This window comes from Schistocerca nitens, chromosome 9 (genome assembly GCF_023898315.1).
Source record: "Schistocerca nitens isolate TAMUIC-IGC-003100 chromosome 9, iqSchNite1.1, whole genome shotgun sequence".
Lineage (NCBI taxonomy): Eukaryota > Metazoa > Arthropoda > Insecta > Orthoptera > Acrididae > Schistocerca > Schistocerca nitens.
Genome location: NC_064622.1, coordinates 454,614,888 through 454,629,615, shown reverse-complemented (window position 1 = coordinate 454,629,615; position 14,728 = coordinate 454,614,888). Strand labels below are relative to the sequence as shown.

The 14,728-nt window shown below is 40.6% G+C and overlaps 1 long non-coding RNA gene across 2 annotated transcripts; it reads left to right on the top strand.

Annotated features, from left to right (window-relative positions):
• Window positions 1-4,655: 4,655 nt before the first annotated feature.
• LOC126203549 (uncharacterized) lies at window positions 4,656-14,525 on the top strand. Of its 2 annotated transcripts, XR_007540296.1 has the most exons (5): window positions 4,656-4,893; window positions 5,919-6,033; window positions 6,141-6,259; window positions 13,938-14,105; window positions 14,197-14,525. It is a non-coding gene; the product is annotated as an uncharacterized LOC126203549 (long non-coding RNA). The 2 variants fall into 2 exon arrangements; XR_007540295.1 differs by lacking the exon at window positions 5,919-6,033.
• The last annotated feature ends 203 nt before the right edge of the window (window positions 14,526-14,728 follow it).

The following is a 14,728-nucleotide window of genomic DNA, read 5'->3' as shown; positions in this document are numbered from 1 at the left end:
AACAATACACATCCATTTCAGTGGTGAGAAGATACACCATATCGGATTTGCTGATGACATGCTGACAATAATAATAATAATAAAAATCCCGTGTGGCTTGGCTGAAAATATTTGCTTCCAAAGGCTTCAACACCCTCTGGTCCTGTCCGGTTTTCGGACTCTGGGGAGTCCAGGTTAGCACGGCAGAGAATATCGAAGATCTCTGGTAAATTTCCCTACCAGCAGAAAACATTCATTTGAAAACTAAACATCGATACATTGATCCAAACAAGAAACCTCAATAATCTCACAAAAGAAGTCGACAGACAAAAAGTTCTCATCCTTGCTCTTCAAGAACCACGACGAATTGACAATGAAACCTTGCATTAGGGAAACCATTGCATCTTCAAGAGCTACATACAACAAAAGGTAGCGAAAGGCGTACCAGTCTTCGGCACTGCATTTCTCGAACGCAGATCTATCATCAACTCTGTCGAAGAAATCACACCCATCAACAATCGACTTATGACTATGCTCATTCAGAGCCCCTATAAAAGATATACACTCGAAAATACTATGAGCAAAATTCACCAAGATAACGTGAAAATATTAATGGGAGACTTCAACTCTCTATTTGGGACAGAAAAAACCTGTAGAAAAATCATTGGTACAAATTCAACACACCGAAACGCTTAGACCAACGGCACACGTCTCACTGACATTTGCCAACAACAAAACCACAAAAGAACGTCTTCCCACTTTAGGAAAATACCAGTTCCCAGGTAACATGCTTGGCTACCAGGTGCAAGCTGCTTTCGTTCGCCTTTCGAGACTCGCTGAAAGCCAGATTTTTAATTCTTTTCTAGCAGAGCTACAAATAAATGGTTCAAATGGCTCTGAGCACTATTAGACTTAACTTCTGAGGTCATCAGTCCCCTAGAACTTAGAACTACTTAAACCTAACTAACCTAAGGACATCACACACATCCATGCCCGAGGCATGGTTGCGCGGTTGCAGACTGTAGCGCCTAGAACCTCTCAGCCACCCCGGCCGGCTCAGAGCTACAAGCAGGCAGATACAAACTCAATAAGGGAATCGTAAGACAACGCTCGAGCAAAATTCGCCTTGCTACTTTCAGTAAGCCTTAGTGTCAGAGCGAAAACCTTACGGTACTGCCAGATTCATAATGCCAGTTATGTTTTCTGCAGACATATTTTTTGTTGTTGTGAATACATAATTTTATCTATGGAATGCCACATTTTCGTAATACTTGCGAATGATACAAAAAATGAAGTAAATACATGCCTTTTCGAATTCAAAAGTCGGTAATATCCTACTAATTCGTGTTAAAATAGGCTCAATCGTCTTACAGACACTTAATGCTTTATTAAGATAGACTGCCGTCGTGGTGTTTCTGTAGTAAGCTGAGTTCAATTTGTATTAGTACAGTGAATATTTTAATTGCATTTTCCATTAGTTTACTAAACGCAACAGTACTCATCAAAGCGAAATTAATCAGCAAAAGAATTTTCTTTCACGATATCTAAAACGATTTGACAATGCTAAAGTTGTTTACAAATTCTACGCCAGTAGAAACCTACTGGTTCCAACGATACCATTATACCAGAGTAGTTTTAAGAGTATTTTCGTCTAGAAATGAATTGCCTTGACGGTTGACCGATCAAGAGCGGGAAGGTAAAATTTTACGAATATATGACGAGAGGGACAGGTGCTTGAGAGAGGACTTCTCTATCAATACAAGTGCCTGAGAGACGACTTTCCTATCAATCTCCTCGATAGTTTTGTTTCTCAAATCAACACAGTGCGTTATCATGCAGTAGCACGGGTGATGTAGTTGTGTTGCTCGATTTTCTTACACTGAGACCTTAAGGTGTCTCAGTTGTTGGCAACAAATTCCAGCTGTGTTGCACACAGCCCTTGGCGCAGAATTCGTAGCCCAAAACACACTTTTGGAGCTATCAGGTGTAAAATATTATGTTCACACTACTCTTTGCTCGAGTTTATGCCTTTTGAGGGGCTCAGCCTTTCATTTCTTCTTAGGAAGTTAACGAAAACGTCATCATAACACGTCACCAGTAACAGTACTGCATACGAATGCTCAATGAGCGACCTGATGACGTTCAATAATAGTCACTCCGCTGATTTTTGTTGTTCCGAATTAGAGCATGCAGTACTCCTACACCAGACTTCTGAACTTTGCCTGTTGAATGCAAATGTCGCATGACGGTAAAATGGTAATCTATCACATATATCAGTAGTCGAGACTTCCTTAAATTGGAAAGTCATTCATGCCAGAACGATCTTTGTTGAAACAAGAATATCTTTTTCTGGCGTATTTTTTCCAAAAGCACTCGCTCCACACACAATTCAAATCTTTCTAGCTGCCTCCTCTGCATTCACCCCTCTGTTATACTAAAGTAAACGATGTGTTGCAGATGTTACACCTATTTCCACTTGCGACTCAATTTTGCAATGTTTAACTGTAGTTCATGATTTTCAAGTATCCAAAATCCAATGTTTAACTGCAAGATCATAATAGAACTTCAAATTCGAAAATGACAGTTGATACATACACTGACAGCGTGGCGCCGCGTTCACATGAGCGGCGCCATTTCAGGCGGCGGGTGGCGTCTGGCCGGTGACCGGTAGCCGCTGCAGCGCGAGCAAACGCTCGAGCGTAAGCTGTTATGATCGCGACGCAGTCACGAGCTGTCCTGCGGAATTGTTTCTGGAATACTTGTTATTGCTGGTGGGTAGAATGTAAAGCGAATTATCTTCGATGTTCAGTCAGACTCATAACTTTAGACCGAAATGTGGTAAAAAAAATACAGTTGGACGCGAACAGGCGACTATAAGTTTAGAACGCACGTCGCTTGCCACTAGACCACGGGTTCACTCAGTCCGACAACGTCTCGGAAGTAGACAACACTTCCTCGTAACACTTTCGCATTTTACAGTGTTGCCAGATTGTGCATATGGCCGTACTTAAGTGAATGACTCGGACTTAGTTTCTGAGGCGGCCGGCCGGCGGTCAGTTTTATTGTCTAAGACTGTACATTAGAACAGTATCTAATGCCGCGCGCAGTGACTAAAGTTGAACTTTGTCGGGCGGTTAGCACTACACGCGACACAATTTGTTGGGTGGAGGGTTCGGCTGTCGGACGGAACCCGACCGGCATACCGACAAGAAATCCTCCGTCACTTTATCGGTCGGTGAGTGTTACAGGGAGGGTCGTTTAGGAGGACAGCTTTGCAGCCTTACGTCCCGCGCGCCCTCTTTATCAAATCCGCAAGCACTGACGAATTTTAGCGTGTGGGCCGGACATCATATGTGCAGATGTGAGAAAGGGGAACCGGATGGCGCGCGCACACACACACACACACACACACACACACACACACACACACACACACACACACAAGCCTGCGGCCCCACGTCCTGAGTTTGCACAGATTTCCGGTCCACACACTAAGATCTGTCCTCACAGACAAACAGACAAACGCCGCGTGTGAAACGGCCTTCGCACAATATTTGGTTTATTTTGCTTTTAAACTTTTGTGGTTTTTATTTTTCTTTTAATATTTTTATTTACATTTTTAATTTTTCCATGTCTTATTCTTAGAGGAAACAGGTAATTTGATTAGGAATTTTGATTCTGTTGTGACACTGTTTATTTAGTCACATTGGGAGGGAGCTATCTTTGGAATTTTGGGGGCAGCTCTGGCATTCACAGAACAACCTGCGGAAAGCCTGGCCGGAGCTGGCCCGCCTTTTACTTGGTCGCCTTGAGCAGCGACTCCAGGACGGAGGCATACCGTCTGTCGGTGAAGAGCCTCCTCACCTCGGCGACCGTCTGCTCCTCCAGCTGCTTCAGGCTGCTGCAGCCTCCTGCCGCAGCTGCTGCTTGTTCTGGCCGGCTCCCCCCTCCACTGCCACTGGCTCCGTCTTCACTGGGAGGGGGGGAAGCCGTTGCATGTTTGCGGCGCCTCCTCCGTTTCTTCTTCTCCCTCACTACGTCTGCTGTTTCTTCCGGTGGCTGCTCCACGGACTGAGGCGCGGCTTCTTCCTGTGGCGGGTGCTCAGCACAGCTGCACACCTTGTCTGCAGATTCAATGGGCGCGCCTGTCGCGACTACCCGTCTATTCGACTTCTTTCCACGTCTACCACGTTTGTTCTTGCCCATGAGAGAAAAAACGAAAAACTTTTTTCCCGGTCGGTCGTAGAAAATCAAAACAAAACTTCGCTGAAGAGAGCACAACACACGTCCATACGATTTGCACTCCCTGACTGAACTGGCCGACACGTGCTTCCAGATCAAGTGGGAGACACTCTCGGGTTTCGTCGGACTTTTTCGGCAGCACTCGGAACAGCTGAAGTGGCGAGTGCACGCTTCCAGCGCTGTCGTCTCAATTTCGACTTCGAGCACATCTCAAATATGCGGAAATTTCCGGTGATGTGGATTGACCTTATTTCCCAGGTCTGTCCACTCGTCCGTTTAGTAAATATCATGTGAGCTTTTTATTTTGCACTCAAAAGGCCTATGGAAGTGACGTCAAAATGATGTAAAGCTTTCAGAATGTATAGTCGATATCTCGATCGGCGAATACGAGTACAAATCGAGTTGACGAGAAATGGGCGTGAGTGACTGGAGAAGTAGTCGGTTGTGTGTGTACGTGTTTGTCAAATATGACAGGAAATTGTTGTGGAGAACTCTGTGAACGTGCTGACCGTATTATAGAACAGGGATTAGACGATCGCTGAAGGAGGTACAAGCCTTGGTAGTGATGGAGATATCCCTGGAAGATGAGATTAAGAAAATTCTGAACAAGCTAAGTGGCTACGGTTATGCGTACTTAGTGAGAAGATGCGCGTTCACTGCCAGCCCCTTCAGGTATGCTTAAACGTATGTAAGGGACTCAATTCGCTAGAGATTTAACACAATTATATAGTTGTTTTCCGTTTCTCCTTCGGCTGCGTTAAAAATAATCATATGTAGTAAATGATGTTGGTTGCAAATCAAGAGGTTTTTTTGCGTTTCTGGGTCAAAAAATTTGTATCTCCTCTCATAACACATTTATATAGCATGTGCTCCCTTAATCGCGTGAATAAATCATTGTCTAGGACGGGCACATAGGAAACACCCTTAAACAAAATTAATGACTATGCAGCAAAAGAAAGAAATTTGCCTGTGGAGGTGGGTAACTGGGAATGAACTAAAAAGAAGAAAAAAAAGAAAGGGCATTACAGTTGCCTAGGGTTATCAAAATGAAAGTTGTATCAAATTATTTTATTATATAGCGGTAGTGAGAAACAAAGTAGAAATAACATGGAGACTGCGAATGTAGGAAATAAAGAAACGATATGGTAGAAACATTTAACCGTTGTATGTATTAAACTTTAAAATTTAGCTCTAGTGCAAACATAAATACACCTACTTTTCATTGAACATATATAGTAACAGCGTCCACATTCCAAACGCCAATCTTACTACTTCCCTCAGTAAGGTTCTTTGTAATGTACAGTAAACTTAGCGACTACATAATGCTGTATATTGGCCGTTAAGTTTTTAGTTCCTATATAGATGGAAAAAAACTGTTTATTTCACAGCTAACGAATCATATCACTCTCACCACACTGTTTGCATCTCTATATACGAAAAGCCGACTACTTGCCTCGAATAGTGAACTATATCCATTTCTGGATGACAAAATTGAATTTGATTATGCTAGTTTATGACCTGTTGGGACAAGTTAATTGGCTTTTGCACTAAATTCCGTTTTTGGTATTTCATAATTATATCGTATATAGTGTATAGGCATACTACACTTTCTACACCCATCTGTGGACAAATCCATTTTCATTTATCTGTAACAACATTATTATAGAATAATTAAAACTGTTTTCCATATGGTACAGGCTTCTAATATAGCCATGTGAAGGCAATATGCTAGTTGAATTTTTTGACCTGGCGTTTTCAATAGAACCCCTTTCCAAAAATAATGTACCGGCACTCTTGTTTGCAGCCACTCTGGTAAGTAAAATCAAGCTGTAGTAGCTGTTATAAATATTCCCAATCAGAAAGCATAGTTGCTGGCAAGGACTTGTTAAATAAATTTTGTTGTTCATTTATACATAAAGATGGACCAGTGTCAACCCTAAAAAGATGACTGATAATGGTCACAAGGAAGAAAAGATGGTGAGCAACACTTGATGCTAAACGTGTCTACACAATAAAATCAGCAGAACAGTTCATAAAAGTAAGTATCCAATTGAATAATGCAATTGAAGGTGCATTTCCTCTGCCTATAGTTTCTTTGTTCAATTCTTTGTCTGCAAACATAGCAATGACGACTCAGCAAGAAGGAAAATTTGGTTGTGGCAGCAGATATTGAGCAAATTCTGGCCCTGTGGGAAGACAATCTTGCATCATAAGGAAAAAAGTTCTTAGTTGGTAAAGAAAAGTTTAAAACTCAGGAATTATTTCTTAAAAATCTCAGTGCATTTGATTATTGTAACAAACAATGCCCATCACTATTTAAAGGGTTTTTATTCAGGCACACAGCAGATAAGTCACTGATGTTATTACAGTTACAGCAAATCGCTTCCTCCTTAGCCTCCTTAAGAAGTATTGTGCTGAAGAATTCAGCAAGCAAGTCTTGTAAAAGAGAACCATCATTTCTTGCATAAGACACATGAATTTGTGAATTGTGTAATGAAGAAGTATCCTTAAGTGCAAACTGAACTTACCAAAAGCTCAGTGAGAGAAATGGGCGATGGATTGTTTCCTGTAGTAAACTGTTAATATAAGATTAATTTTGCATCGACGAAAGAAGTAGCTTACAAAACGCTTGTTCGTCCGATTCTTGAGTATTGCTCATCAGTATGGGACCCTTACCAGGTTGGATTAATAGAAGAGATAGACATGATCCAGCGAAAAGCAGCGCGATTCGTCATGGGGACATTTAGTCAGCGCGAGAGCGTTACGGAGATGCTGAACAAGCTCCAGTGGTGGACACTTCAAGAAAGGCGTTACGCAATACGGAGAGGTTTATTATCGAAATTACGAGAGAGCACATTCCGGGAAGAGATGGGCAACATATTACTACCGCCCACATATATCTCGCGTAATGATCACAACGAAAAGATCCGAGAAATTAGAGCAAATACGGAGACTTACAAGCAGTCGTTCTTCCCACGCACAATTCGTGAATGGAACAGGGAAGGGGGGATCAGATAGTGGTACAATAAGTACCCTCCGCCACACACCGTAAGGTGGCTCACGGAGTGTAGATGTAGATGTAATTGCATGTGTCAAGATTTCCAAAGTTGGAAATGCCATTGCAAGCATTACTGTGCTGATTTTGTTTTACACAGACTGGGGATTTCATAAATTAAAGGTGCGTGGAGTGACTGTGCGGTTTGAGCAGTGTGCGATTCGCTGGGGGGATGGGGGGGATTTCCCCCCCTCTGCATCAGACAATCCCCTCCTCTGGTTTTAGTTTATGCGTCCCAACCTGGGATGTTTAGTTCCCACGCACTGTAGTAAAACTTTACATATAATTTAAATTTGTGGAGCCGAACACTGAAAGTTTTTAATAAGTCTTACTATTAATACTATTAATATGTTTCAGTTTTCTATCATCAGAATAAGTACAGCTTTCCACAAATGTGTATAGGCATACTACACTTGTATACCTTTATGTAGATGATTTTGTAAATAAGCTTTATCTATAATGTACTTTTAAAGGTATAACAAGGGATGGCTTTTCTGATAGTGCATACGCGTGAATAGTGAGTTTCGGCATTAACATCTATTTATAAATAGCTGTTTAACCATGCATAACGCTACAGTCCAAGCTAGTAACATATATAATTCTACTAACCTCCTAAGACATCCCCCCACTGGTAAAAGCACAAATCGCACCCTGTCACAGATTATGCGGCACCTCCTGCCAGAGTTTCGTGATCTCTCTTGTGTGTGTGTGTGTGTGTGTGTGTGTGTGTGTGTGTGTGTGTGTGTGTGTGTGTTTTGGCGTAAGGGAGTTTAAGTACTGTGTAAGTCTAGGAACCAATGATCTCAGCAGTTTGGTTCCTTAGCAATTCACCCACATTTGAACATTTCATAAATTAGTGAAAACTACTGGAAGAGACCTTTATTTTGTCATGAGACATGTTGATTTGGCTTGACTGCAACAGTTGCTCTGCACTTGCCACCCTTATATTACAAACTTCAGAGGATAGCAGGTATCAGGAGCCAACAAACCAAGGTAGCAACAATCTTAGAAGCCCAACTTTCTTATGGCAGGAACAACTTGCAAGGAAGTTAGCTAGACAAGTTACAAATCTGGCATAACAATGGTATAAATGGAGAAGCATTAAATGGAATAATAAATATACTTCCACAATGTGTGGAAGATTTAGCCGTCAAACACAGAAGCTGATGGTCTTCTCTTAAATCGTGCAAGTCTCTCTCAGGTTGCATGTCAGGACAAAAATGAAAGTGGACAGAAGGAAGGAATAAAAGATGGATTCTTTGCTTGTACAAATGGGACCTGAAGTACCCCATCTATCTGCCAAAGCATATTTAGCTGCAAGAATATGTAAGTACAAATAAATCATACTGTGCACTATAACTATGATGTGTCATTGAAAGAACTCTACTTGCAGTTGATAATGCCCACACAGATAACCTGTGTATGATTATAACAGCCAGTAGGGGACAGCAAGATCAGCATAAATACAAATCAGTCACATGAATCAGTGAACTGAGCCACACAAGAAATAGTATATATCTCATTTTGTGTAAGTATAACAAACCAGTGCTAAACACAATTTTAAGTAATTGGTTCACAATATGTGTTTCTTCCACATAACACTGGATTCTCTGGCTTACGCACGTTCCAGCTGTCCTTCCAGTCAAAGCGTATCCTGCATATCTTCATATCTTGCCTCCAATACAGATTCTTTGTCTTGCCTTCACTTCATTACAATTATTACTTAAGGGTAGTGAGGGTCCTGGAATGACTCAGTCTGCATTTCTGTTTTTACCATAACGTGATGCACAATTGGTCTTCTGGCTTGAAAGTTTGGTGATACTCTTGCGAAGTATCAAGAATTTCATGTCTAGAGTTTGGTGGCAATCTGATGACAGCTCTTCTTTCAAGGTAGTTGATGGCTCATCATGTAGTGGTTTTCCATTATTTCTTGCAGTTCTGTACACAATTCCCAAATGTTATTCAGCTGTTTTACCTATATGTAAATCCAAATATAAATTCATATATAGTTCCAGTAGTTATTAATGGTATTGCTGTTATCATCATCAGTAATATTTTTCCAGTAGCTATTTTCTCACAGCTTACCAATCTTTTTGTGATATCAACACCCTCCTCAAGCCATATACCTTTGTTATCTTGCCCCTTCCTGTTCCAACAGTGAGGTGGTGTAGTGCCTAGTGTACTTCACTGAAATTGGGAGGTGCAGTTGGAGTTTCCAGTCCATCCATTCAAATTTGAATTTCCTGTGGTTTCCCCGATTTCTCCTCCAGTCAGATGCCAAGATGATTCTGTCAGAAGACCAGTCACTTCTTTCCCTAACAAAATCAGAGCAAATATGGTCTCCAATGACCTCGGGTTGTCCTGGTTCGAGAAGTCTAGGTTGGGCATGTGCGAGGTTGTGTTGTTGTCATACTACTATTGTTTTAAATCCGAAGTGTCCCATCCCAACTGTTGGTGTTGACCAGTGATGTTAAGGCTGTTGTGGTGTGACGTCATGATTGCACGGAGTTTGGTTTGAGAGTGTGGCGTGTTTGTAGGTGTCGTGTTGCTGTTGGTGCTCTCTTGTGGTGTGTTTAGGGGTTTCGTGTTGTGTGGTGTATTGGGTTGTTTGGTGTTATTGCTTGTTCTGGGTGTTTCTTGTTTTAGCTGTGTGTGGAGATGAATTGTTTTCAGTGAGTTAATGATTTAGTGTTTGTTGTGTGAAAGTTATTGTAGTGCTTTTCACTGTAGGTCGTATGTTAATTTGAGTAAATTAATTTGTTGCTGCTCTTTTTAGGTATGGATATGATGGATAAAATTAAGTGTGCGTTTGCATGCTGAGTTGGGGGTGAATCTGTTGTAGTTGATTAAATTTCTGCAGCTGTTTGGCTTGTTGGCGGAGATTGTGAAGTGTGCTGTTTGTGGTCATGACATGAAATTGGCAAAAGTTTGGGCATCTTGGACCAGGGACGGTTATATATGGCGATGCCGTAGGGATAACATATGGCGCTCCATATGTCACGGTTCCTGGTTCCAGAAGTCTAGGTTTGGCATGCACTGGACTGTGTTGTTGACGTACTACTTCTTTTATAAATCCTCTCACAGTTTTTGCACGCATGAGACTGGTGTGAGAGGAGTGTGCTTGACTGGTTTTTATTTTGTCGTGAAGTATGTTCTAATTTTATTGAGTACAGGGGTAAGTTGGGTGAGCCTGGGGTTGTGGTGGAGGTGGTAGAGTTGCAGTTTGGGAAAAGGAAGTATGGGAGGGGTAAGTCTGTAGTTGGTCTGTGGGGGGGACTGCTGCTGTATCGGGGGATGGGTATTCGGAATGTGTTTTTATGGTTGTGGAGGTGCGGTCTAAGAGGGAATTAGTGGGGTTAATTGAGGAGTTTACAGAACCGGGTTCTACTGTAGTTTCTGATGCTTTTTCTTCTTATAGGGGGCTGGGTGAGAGGGGGTAAAATCATTTAGTAGTGCACTATAGTTCAGAGTTTACAAATTATGAGACAGGGGTTTGTACGAATACCATGGAGGGGATGTGGGGGGCCATTCAGTCAGTTCTTGGGAGGGGGAAGAGGCACTGTCCTAACCTTCAGTCCCATTTAGATGAGTACTGTTGGCGGAAGATCATCCCCGAGGGCTACAGTTTTATTTATTTACTTATTTATTTATTTACTTATTTATTTTTTAAAGGACTATCAGTAAGATGTACAGGCCAAAAGTGGTTGGTTTGTGTGGGTGAGTGGCTGTGGCGGGGGGGGGGGGGGGGGGGGGGTTGTTGTTGTTGTTGGTGGTAGTGTTTGTGAGGGGGGGCAGTGTGTGTTGGTTTGTGATTTAGTTGTGGAGGATCTATTTTGTTGCAGGTTTTGTTGTGTTGTAGTGTGTGATAGAGATTTGTTTATTTTTTGTATATTGGTATTTTATTTTGGGGTGAGGGGGAGGTTGGGTTTGGGGGGTGGGGTGTAGGTGTGGGTGGGTTAGGTCTTTCTTTTGTTGTGCATTTTATGTGTGTGTGTGTGTGTGTGTGTGTGTGTGTGTGTGTGTGTGTGTGTGTGTGTTTTTTGGCTGACCTAGGTTGTGGCACCGGAACTTAGTTGTTGTAAGTTTTTATCTTTCTTTTTTTAGTGTACTTGTTGTGTGTGGTGGGGTGGTTCTGAGTTGTGTGGTTTGTTGTATTGGTGATTTGGTATTGTGAGTTGGTTTGTAGGTATGTAGTTGAAGGGAAGTTTTTTTATTTCAATTTATGATAATATCTGTGGGTGTTTTGGTATTGGGAGTTGCTGTTGACCTATGTGGGTGAAGGGAACTGTTGGATTCCAATGTGTGGTTGTGGCTGTGGGTGTTCAGGTATCGGGAGTTGCTGTTGAGCTGTATAGGTCAAGGGAAGTGTCAGGTTCTAGAGGATATTGTTTAGTGGAATTTGGGGAGTTTTGTGTTGTCAGTTTTTATCATCGTTTTGTGTGGTTTGGTATGGTGATGTGTGTCTAAATTTGTTTATATTTACATTGTCCCCACCCAAAAAGCCCCGAATTTCCCACGCTTAGGCCGTCAGTTTGATAAGGTTTTTGTAGACGTTTTGTGTGTGTGTGTGTGTGTGTGTGTGTGTGTGTGTGTGTGTGTGTGTGTGTGTGTGTGTTGGTTTTTTGTTGTATTTTCATGTTTGTTGTCATGTTTATGTAATGTCATAGGTGCCATATTGGAGTCGTAGTGGATGGTCATTTCTGCCATATCTGTGACGTCATGGGTCAAAGCAGACGGGTTGAATTGGATGCTTGTGTATTTCCCTAAATCTGTTACGTATGCAGTTTCGGAAGCCTGTAATTATTATACTTAATGACAGAATGTGATACGGCAAAGGTTCCCTATGTGGTTTTATGTCTCATATGAGTCTACTTCTCATTTGCATTGACATATAAAGTGCAGGTATAGAAAAATGAGAAATGGAGACGTTAATCTGTTTTATAGTACTGCTCATTGTCTGCAGGTAATTTGTCATTTTATCATATCATTGTATACAGAATGGTGGGTGCATGGTAGAAGTTGTCACAGACAGAGTTTGATTTTTTCATAGTAAAATTTCAGTACATGTTACATTTGCAATTCACAATTAAATACTTCTGTAAAAACTTCTTAAGACTATCACAATCATGATGTGAATTGTGGATACAATAAATAATTTGGACTGAGTGTTGCAAGGGAATCTTTGATGTTTGTGGTAGTACCACAATAATTTGCTAAGCCCTTAGTTACTGGTGAAAAGTATTGTGTGAACTGGAATGTACAAAATAAAATCTGTGTATTATGGGAGGCATTGTTCTAAACTTTGATAAGATAGACTGACATTGCAGTTAATATTGGATTAACACAGTTGGAGAAACCACATAAATTTGACATTCACTGTCAAAAAATTAGAAACTGTATGGAGGGAAAATGTGTTGAAGAACGTAGATTGAACACTTCAGTTTAGCAACAATCAAGCATTTTATTCACTATGGATCATTTTACAATGATATAGCAGAGTTAATACAATAGAACATTACTGCTCTTATAGATGCTACTTGCAGTCTGCATAAGTAAAATGAATCTCTGCTGTATACCATTGTTAATTAGTATACATACAGATTACTGTGTTGAAAAGGACATTTTTCTCAACACCTTGTTGGTCATACATAGATTGTTGTATCTCCAAACTGCATTCTCACTTTCATTAGGTTGTTGGTAGTGTAGAAGAGCTAATCCCATTTGCAGTCAAACATGTAGTAGTAGACATCCACACATGAGTAAGGAGTCACCAGCTGATTTGTTCAGTGAAGGTGTCAAAAAAATTTGTGCATTGGCCACCAGGAGCGCACTGTGACTAAATGTATCTTTGCTGTCGTGTGATGCTCTGACTGTTTTGTTCCGACACTAACTTCAGTTATTTACCAATTATCATTTTGTGTTATTTAGTTATAAATTTGGATTGTTCTGCATGTGTAACAATGATCTAGTTTGTTTTAAAATAAATCTTGTGAGCATTAGAAGAGTTATGCCCTTTTTCAGTTAATCATGTTACATGGGTAATTTACCACTAAATATTCAACAACGGAAAATCCAGGATGGAGTGTAACAATATTATGAAAAGAATGGTGTCAGAAAACAAGCTGTCGGCCTAAACCACCCCCCCCCCCCCCCACACACACACAAAAAGAAACTGGCCTCAGCAGCCAGAGACTGCAGAGTGTGTGTGTGTGTGTGTGTGTGTGTGTGTGTGTGTGTGTGTGTGTTAGCCAAGTGTGGCTGAAAGCTCATTTTCCGACAGTCTTTTTGTTGTGCTTATCAGTGACTCAGCATCTCCACTATGTGGAGAGTAGTAACTATTCTTTTCATAATATTATTATCACTAGATAAGAATTATTGATCCTTTTTGTATTTCATGGGTAAAAAAATTATTTTACTGTTGACAGGTACTGTGGTCGTCTTTCTCAGATGCTTTTAAAAGCAATGTTCAGGGCAGCTTTTTTGGATGTCTTTTATGTTATGTGTAAGCAGTGAACAAGACAAAGTACTGTTCACGAAACGAGATTGCAGTTGCTGATTGTCTTCTGTGTAACTCAAGATATGTTACTACCTGCACTGATTTTTAAGATATCACTTTAGAGCAATGTTGTTTAAAAATTTAAGACATTGTATTCTTTTTCAGAAGACAGTTGCCTTCTCCCAATTTGCTAAAAGGCAATATTGTGCTCGCTCTTGTATCTCTTCCTCTTGCAGGAAATGTAATCCATTCACAGTACATGCACAGATGTAGTAGGCCCTACTGTTACAAAGAAGACTACTGTGGTGCATTATCTGGTTAGGAAACATCAAGGTGTGTTAAGTGATATTTATTTGGATTTATGTATCTCTCTTACAGGAGAATTTTTAAAAAGTAAATTTACTTTGTTCTCTGCTTAAGGCAGACCATATCAAAGGAAAAATATGAAGACCATAAACAAGAGAAATTGCTCAGCTACAGTTGCAGTTAAATGTGTCAGTCTTTGCCAAGTTTTCTGTTCAAGAAGCAAATAACTGTAAAACGGAAGTGAGTATCCAGTTTCTGAACTATACGTGCAGAAACATGTTACCTAAGCCCTTCACTATCCATAATTTATTGATACCTTTGTATGGTGTTATCGGTTTTTCTGAAGCAAGAATAGGCTATTTTCCTGTGTCAAAAATATGGTGCGGATGTTGTTATTTTAATAGGTTGTAACATTTAAATAGCATTCACAGTCCATATTCTCACAAACATAACTGTTAATTCTATGTAATAAAAGCTTAAAAATCATTAAATATCAAGATTTGGTCATGTCATCGAAAATGCTCTGTGAATGGTGATGTCACAGACTAAGAGTAAGATGAAGCTATACGTGTGTTACAGGAGTGTTAGTCAAAGTTACGAATATTTTACGTACTTTCTCTGTAAGCAGTTTAGCAGTTTAATGATGTAAA